Below are 8,562 nucleotides of genomic sequence, written 5' to 3'. Positions count from 1 at the left end.
CATCTATTCCAAATCCTCAGAAATATAACAAGTTTGGAAATAATTTGTATTTTTTCTAACATATAAACCTGGAGCTATTTATAGGGTATTACTTTCGGCAACGCTGAAAACCAATCAAGACAATTTTAGTGAGGGATAATTACCACATCCGCTAGTTAGCGGAAGGGGGTTGGGGTAGACTAGCTACCCCGCTCACTCACACCTTGCTTTCTGGCAGGACTTCTAGGGGGACAGGGTGGTGGGCCAATTTGTATAAACATCTCCAGGTTAGTATGTTAGGAAATAGGGGGACAGGGTGGTGGGCCAATTTGTATAAACATCTCCAGGTTAGTATGTTAGGAAAAATACAAATAATTTCCAAATTTGTTATTTGTTCCGACAGATACAAACCTTCGCTATTTATAGGGTGACTTACTCTTAGGAGGGAGGAAGTTCTACCAACTAGCCTTGTTCATGACCCGGGGTTCCTTCTAATTGATTTTGATCTAATTAGTAAGAACCCTACCCTCGCTAAAATCAAAGTAGTTACACGGTAACTCATTGATAGCAGCCTGCAGAAGCTTGTGTGAGAGAGACTTGTGGCTTGTCTTCACGTAGGAACTCGAGGATTCTAAGACATATCCAATACCCTCCCTCAAGAGGTATTGGTGACGTAACAAAGTATTCATTCATACTCAGGCTGCACAAGGGAAAAGATTCATACCTGCAGAGGGGTGAGGTCAGCTATGCTTCGGTCTTGCGGAGCTATTTCCCCAGGGGGGGGAGAAGGAGAAAGAAAGGAGACAGACATTCTTTTCATTCACCCTAGACTAACCCGGGTAACCTCAGCCCTCAACCCTCTGCTAGTACTTGTCCATCAAGGAGCCTGAGGCATTAGATCACTTGTTGTGCAGCCACCACAGGACCCATGGAGAAGGTTCCATGCTCCTGTGGGTTACGTCTTTCAAGTAGTGGGCTGTGAAGGTCGTCTGACGCTTCCACACGCCCGCTTGCAATGCCTGTGCCACAGAAAAATTCTTCTTGAACGCCAGAGACGCTGCAATGCCTCTGACTTCATGAGCTCTGGGTCGGTTGGATAGAGGAGGATCTGGATATAGAGCGTATTCAATTACTTTCCTTATCCAGGAGGAAATAGTATTCCTCGTGACCCTCCTCTTGACCTTCCCCGTGCTGACAAAAAGTGCTCGTACACGGGGGCGAGCTTTTGCTGTTCTTTTAAGTTTTAACACCTCGGACTCCTTACTGGACATAGTAACAGTTGGTCTGGATCTTAGGTTACAGAACGAAGAGACTCTATCCGAAATGGGCCGAACCTGGAGTCCAGCACACCCAAATTTTGAGTCTTAGCTACAAACTCAGGGACGTAGTTGAGGATTACTTCCCCCATCTCCTAGAGTGGGAGACATCAGCAGATAGACCACGAAGTTCGCTGACTCTCTTGGCCGAAGCCAGAGCGAGCAGGAACACCGTCTTCCACGTTAGGTGGCGATCTGAGGCCTGGCGTAGTGGTTCATAGGGGAAGCCCTTCAGAGACCCGAGGACCCGAACCACGTTCCAAGGGGGAGGTCTTTGCTCTGCCCAGGGACAAGTAAGCTCATAACTGTGTATGAGCAAAGAAAGTTCCAACGAGGAGGAAATATAGACTCCTTTCAGTCTAAAGGCGAGACTCAAGGCTGAGCGGTAGCCTTTGACTGCTTATACCGAGAGGAGCATTTCTTCTCGAAGGTATACAAGAAACTCCGCTATAGATGGAACATAGGCATCGAGGGGAGAGATGCCCCTTCCACGACACCAACCACAGAAAACTGACCACTTCGCCTGGTAGACTGCCTCTAGATCTCCTGAGGTGTCCAGCCATTCTTTTCGCAACCGGTTGCGAAAAACCTCTGTGTGTGAGGAGGTGCTGGATAGTCTGCAAGCATGAAGTCGAAGCAAGGCTACGGCTTTGTGGAAGATGTTGGCATGTGGTTGTTTGAGATCGTTCTGTGGAGGAAGCTCCCTCAGGATCTCCGTGAGGAGAACCATTCTGCATGATGCCATAGCGGAGCTATGAGGGTCATTTGCAAGTTGTTGCTTGCTCATACCTGATTGAGAACCTTTCTCATCAGACAGAACTGGGAAAACGCGTAAGCGTTCAGGTTTATCCACCGTTGTTGGAAAGCATCTTGCCAAAGAGCTTGGGGATCCAGGACTGGGGAGCAGTACAACGGGAGCCTGAAGTTCAGGGCTGTTGCAAACTGATCCACCGTCAGGGAACCCCACAAAGTTAGGACTTTGTTGGCTATCAGAAGATTCAAAGACAACTCGGTGCCAACTATCTGAGTCGCTCTGCTCAGCTTGTCTGCTAGCACATTCCTCTTGCCCGGAATGAAGCGAGCTGATAGAGTCACCGAGTTGTCCTCTGCCCATCTGAGTATCTCTACTGCAAGATGGCACAGCTGCTGCGAAAAGGTAACGCCCTGTTTGCTTAGATAAGCTACTACCATGGTGTTGTCGCTCATCAGCACGACGGAGTGCCCCACCAGGACCTGGTGGAACTCTTTGAAGGCCAGAAAGGCTACCCTCATCTCTTAAGAGATTTATGTGCAGGTACCTTTCCGATTCGGACCATTGGCCGGAGATGTAATGGTGCAGCATGTGAGCCCCCCACCCTTCTTTTGATGCATCAGAAAAAAGCATCAATTCCGGGAGAGAGATGAGAAGATCGACCCCTTTGCAGAGGTTCGGCTCCGCCAGCCACCACCTGAGGTCCGACTGTTCCTCTAGCCCTATGCAGACTAGGTGATCCCGGGAATTGCAGTGTTGGTTCCACTGGGATTTTAGTCGCCACTGGAGGGATCTCATCCTGAGGCGACTGTTGGGGACCAGTCGAGTCGGAAGAGAGGTGACCGAGTAGGCGAAGCCAATACTGCGCCGGGAGCTCTTCCCGACTGAGGAAAACCTGTGCTATCTCCCTCAGTCTCTGGATCCTTTCGTCTGATAGAAACGCTGTGTGTCTAACTGCATGCCTAGGTATCCCAGTTCTTGAGAGGGGAGCAGTTGAGACTTCTCGAGGTTTACCACGATCCCCAGATCCTGGCAAAATCTTAAAAGCTCATCTCGGCCGCAGAGAAGAGCCGCCTCCAAGTCTGCCAGAATCACCCAGTCGTCCAAGTATCTTAGGAGACGGATACCGACTCTGTGAGCCCAAGATGACACAAGGGCAAAAACTCTCGTGAATACCTGGGGTGCTGTGCAAAGACCGAAACACAGTACCCTGAACTGGTAATGCTTCCGATTGAACTTGAATCTCAGATACTTCCTGGAAGACGGGTGAATTGGGATCTGGAAATATGCGTTCTTAAGATCTAGAGTGCACATGAAGTCCTGGGGTCTTATCGCTTGTCTGACTGTGTCGGCCGTCTCCATCCTGAAAGGTGTCTGTTCGAAATACCTGTTCAGGGCCGAGAGGTCGATGACTGGTCTCCAGGCTCCAGACGCCTTTTCCACAAGAAAGAGTCGGCTGTAGAAGCCTGGGGACCCGTCGAGGACCTCCTGGAGAGTGTCCTCCAACATGGACTGGACTTCTGCCCTGAGGGCAAACTCCCGTGCGGATCCCCTCGCACAGGAGTTCGATGGAATCGGCACTCGAGTCAGTGGAGGAAGAGGGAGCGTGAACGGGATACGATACCCTGAACAAATCACCTCAACCGTCCAGGGTTCAGCCCCGTGGTGAAGCCACCTCTGCCAGCGGCTTTGCAGGCATCCCCCCACAGGTGGGCAAATGGGAGGATTGCCTGTCTTATTGGGACCGGACTCGGCCAGATCCCTTACTACCCTTTCAAGGACTTTTTGCTGTGAAAGGCCTGTTTTGCACCCTTTTTACCCTGCTGTTTTGGGTCTCTAGCCCTTTTCGGCCGCAGGTTTTGCTGTGCTTTCCACTGTGGCTGAGAGGGGTAAGGTCTAGCTATTAAGACCTTTTGGATGAGGGAGTCCTGACTGGACTTCCTCCACCTCTCTGCCACCCGCTCGATGTCCTCGGGATGGAACAAAGAATGGCCCTCGAAAGGAGCATTTCTCAGACTCGCTACTTCGGCCTGAGGGAGATGTCTATAGAGCTTGCCTATGACAGCATCTCTCCTCTTCAGGATAGTGTTGGCCCAAAGGTTCACTACCTGATGGGAGAGGAACTCGATGGCCCGAGTGCCTGATAATAGGAAAGTCTCCAAAGACTTCCTGGAGGACTCCCGAGACAGGTCTTTAGACCACATCAGTTGTCCTACGGATCCTAACCAGAAATCTAGCCTGTATGGCGTACTTCGCCACCTTTTCCTGGTTTAGGATTTCAGAGGCCGAAAAGGAGACTGGAAGTCCCATAAGTTTCTCGAAGGGGGTGGCCTTCGAGAGTGCCTCTATAGAGTGGTCGAGAGGCAGCGTTGGAAGAGATTCCCCGAGAATTTCGTAGTACCTCCTCTGAAACACATACGGAGGAGGTAGGAGCTTGGAGGACGAGTTGGAGCGGAGAGAAGAGGTGTACCCAGTTGCCTGGGACACTGTCTTCTGTTTGGCACTCTTCAACCCCTTTGACCAGGGCAAAGCTGCACTGGTCCTATGAGGTTTCTGAGTGCCATAGAACTGGTCAAGGACTGTTTCTTTTCCATCTAGAGGGGCTGCCAATGGATCTGGAAGTCCATTGATGGAACGGATGCAGGCTAGGACCTGCCAGAAGACGTGTTCCGACTCCTTCCTCTCATCCTCTGTAAGCTTAGGGCTAGCGGCTGCTGGCAGGGTGTCGTCCTCGAGATCGCTCTGCCCTTCCAAGTCCGAGCTCTCATCCATAGGAGCCCGGAGTGGGTCGAAGTCGTCAACTGTATAGACTGGGGGATAGGGAGACTACCGGTGAAGTGCTTGCTTCCAGCTGCCTGGGAAGCATTGAGGAAGGAAGCCTGGCCAAGGATTTGGGGATGGTGAACAAATCCTTCGGTTCCCTCTTACGAGGCTGGAGGTCCTCTGCCCCCAAGGGCCTAGAGGACTCCGTCGGCTTACGGGTGAAATGTAAGTCCATTGCCATACGGGGAGAATCCCGTCCGGTCACAGGTTGTGCCTCCTTAGACACTACCTCGACCGGTAAAGAACGGAAGGAGTCTCCATAAGAAGTACACCCTATCCTCCTTGGGGGGCGAAGGACGAATCCTTTTCCTTTCACCCTTTGGCCTGGCCTGTGGCGTCTTGAACTGCAGGGGGCTATCCTGAGGTTCATGGCTAATCTCCTCCAGAGGTCCTTTGCGAGGGAATGATCGTCTCCCCTTGCCTGAAGGACCTGCCTGTGAGGGAACTTCAGACCTCCTCCTAGGATCGGAGGGAGGAGAGGACCCTGGGAAGAAAGGAGTTGACAAGGGAATCCTAGGTGTATCACCTAAGGACTGGGAGCGGGGAACAACACCATTCATGGCTTGGTACATTACACTGAATAAGGTGCTAAGACACGGGGGGTCACAGGCTCCTGAGGAACTAAGAGGAAGGTACTTAGGAAAGGACTGCTCCCTGGGTTTAGGAACCTGGGCAGGTTTCCTAACCCTCTTGTCTGATGGAGGCTTCCCTACAAGCAGGATCGGCACAGGCCTACCCTTAGGGATAGGGTCTGGGCTTGGTCACACAGGCGACTGTTGTCTCTGTTGAGGCCTAAGGGGCTCGAGAGACTGATTGTGAGCGCCAAGATGGTCGAGCGCACGCCTTTCCCGAGTGCGCACACCTTTTTCGCGCTCCTGGAGCGCATAACATTTTTCACGCACCTGGCGCGCAGTGTGTTGTTTGCGCGCATGGCGTGCAACAGGATGTTCACTCGCATGGCGAGCAACAGGATGTTCGTGCATATGGCGCGTCATAGGATGAACCTGCGCGCCATGATCGCCATTTTGTTTGCGCGCGCCGATTCGGTCGTGCACGCCAATTTGGCCGTGCGAGCCAAATTGGTCGTGCGCGCGAGAGCTCTCAGGTTGGTGAGAGAACTCACTGCTACGCTCACCTGAAGGTTCACGATAGCTTGTGTGAGCGCCAACGATCAACACAACAAGAGCTTAAAAACTCTCTGTCATAAAAAGAATGACTCTGGTCACGAGATCACGAAAGTTCAGCGTGAACTGTGTTGCGCGAAGCCGAAGGATCAACGTAACGAGAAACCGTAGTTTCTCTGTCACGATACTACAAAGTGTTAGCGCGACTAGAGTTACAAGAGCCTAAGGGTTCACGTAGCTCAGATTACGAGACCCCGAAGGGTCAGCGTAACGAGGAATCGAGGTTCCTCTGTCACGAGATCCCGAAGGATCAACGTGACTGACGGTACGAGAACCTGAAGGTTCAATGTTATCGTCGTTACAAGAGCCCGAGGGTTCAGCGTAAGAGAAAACCAAAGGTTTCAAGTTGCAAGAGCCTGAAGGTTCAGCGCGACAGAGACCCAAAGGACTCCTGCTGTCATGAGAACCGGCAGGATCAACATGACGAGAGCCCGAAGGCTCACGATCACGGCAGCCCAAAGGGTGATCGTCACGAGACCCCGAAGGGTCAACGCGAAGAGAACCAGCAGGTTCAAAAAGACGTCTCCACACAGCCCCAGGAGGAGAACACCCGGGGTGGAGAGTGGTTACCCACCCCTCCACTCTACGAACCTCCGGAGAGGAACGTACAACAGACTCCGCCAGAGGGGGAGACTGACTAAGGTCAACAGATAAATCCTCCGCAGGGGGGTTAAGTTCGCCCAAAGGAGAACTACGCTTATAACAAGGTTCTCTTTCCGCCCCTGGAGGAGAACCTAAAGCGTAAGGAGATTGCCAATGCACAGAGGCAACCTTCTCTCGCGAACAAGAGATATGTTACCCCGAAGGGGAAGCTTGCCTTGGTGAAAGCCCTGCCACCGCCCCTGGTGGGTTAGCTAACTCCTCGACGTCGGAACCAGACCCAAGGTCTGGAAAAGAACAGGCGCTCCCTGGGGGAAGAGAAGGAGCCGACTCATTAGGGGAGCCGCCATCCTCGTCTATCCCACAGGGTTGAACTGGAGTCACAAACCCTGCGCTACTGCTCGACCGTACCCCGGAAGGGCCTGGTCGAGGATTAGCTTTGGGCAGAGAGATTTGGGTGTAGAGGAAGCAGAAGCCTGTGATTTCTTCGATTTCGAGGAAGACCCCGAAAGTGAAGATTCGCGTTTAGACTTTTTCTTCTTATGTGCAAACCTCTCCCACTGGGAGGCAGGCCACTCCCTACACTCGGAACAGGTGTTGTCCCGCGCACTGAGTTCCCCGGCAAGCCGGGCATAAAGCGTGTGGATCCGTCTCCACGGACGACATGAAGGTGCTGCAGCGGCAGCCTTCAATCCCTGGACATGTCTGCATAGCGGGACAATAACCATATACACACCGACACAAAAGAAACAGAAAAAGTAATAAAGTCAAGGCAGTTTATTTAACGGGAGAGAGACTCTACCGAGCCAAATGTAAAAGTGGTTACTCAACCGACACTACCCCAACCCCCTCCCGCTAACTAGTGGATGGGGTAATTATCTCTCACTAAAATTGTCTTGGCTGGTTTTCAGCGTTGCCGAAAGTAATACCCTATAAATAGCGAAGGTTTGTATCTGTGTCGGAACAAACAAAATTTATACCAATTTGGTTTCACAATTGCATAATACTCATTTTACTTTTAAAAACTTTCTAGAGCTAAATAAACTTTAAAAATCTTAGGCAATAAAAGATTTATACAAGTGAAAATACATTTCACGCAAACTTTCACAAATGAACAACATATACACTCAATAACGAATGCTTTTGGCCGCCCACTTGTAATGTACAGTATTTTATTAAATTGAAGAGCTACAGAATACAGTACAGGATATAAAAAACTGAATAGATCCACATGATATAAAATATTTAACACATCCACTTAAAATCTATTGCATCTTTGATTATATATTTACTTAAATGCTACAAGCTGCAAACAGTAAAATATTTATGTACTGTATTCTGGTGATTAAAACGTCAAGTGAAGGCAAAGCATGGACTTCCTCTAAATGCTGAATACTCTACTGGGGGAAAATGTAACTCATCTTTGAACCACAATTCTGTTTACTTTTTGTCAACTGGACTCGCATAGTTAAAGTTGATTACGTTGTTGATATGGAAATTTCCTTGAATAGGCTATTTATTATGAAATTATAATACTAAAATGTAAGGTAAATATACTTTGGTAACATTTACTATCAATCACCGTATTTAGGGCTACCAATATACTTAAAAGGCAATAGATTTGATACATTTTGTAGTGTTTGACTGCAGCCTTTGAACAGCTTGCAGATACAGAAAATATATTTTTGAAAAGTAGCGACTGCATAAATGGGGAATCGTATAATTTGAACACTCATAATTCGGGACCGTACTGTACTTATTTTTTCATTTTTATCATAATGCAAGATTAATGGGTTAATTTTTCCATACTGATCTAGTCTATTTTGATAGAAAATATAGCATAAATTCTCTAAAATCATGCTTAATGAACTGTATCTTTTTTTGCAGAAAGTTTCAAAATGCTTGGTCA

The sequence above is a fragment of the Palaemon carinicauda genome, chromosome 39 (genome assembly GCF_036898095.1).
Source record: "Palaemon carinicauda isolate YSFRI2023 chromosome 39, ASM3689809v2, whole genome shotgun sequence".
Classification (NCBI taxonomy): domain Eukaryota; kingdom Metazoa; phylum Arthropoda; class Malacostraca; order Decapoda; family Palaemonidae; genus Palaemon; species Palaemon carinicauda.
The sequence above is the reverse complement of the archived record's forward strand: the minus strand, read 5'-3'. Positions refer to the sequence as shown.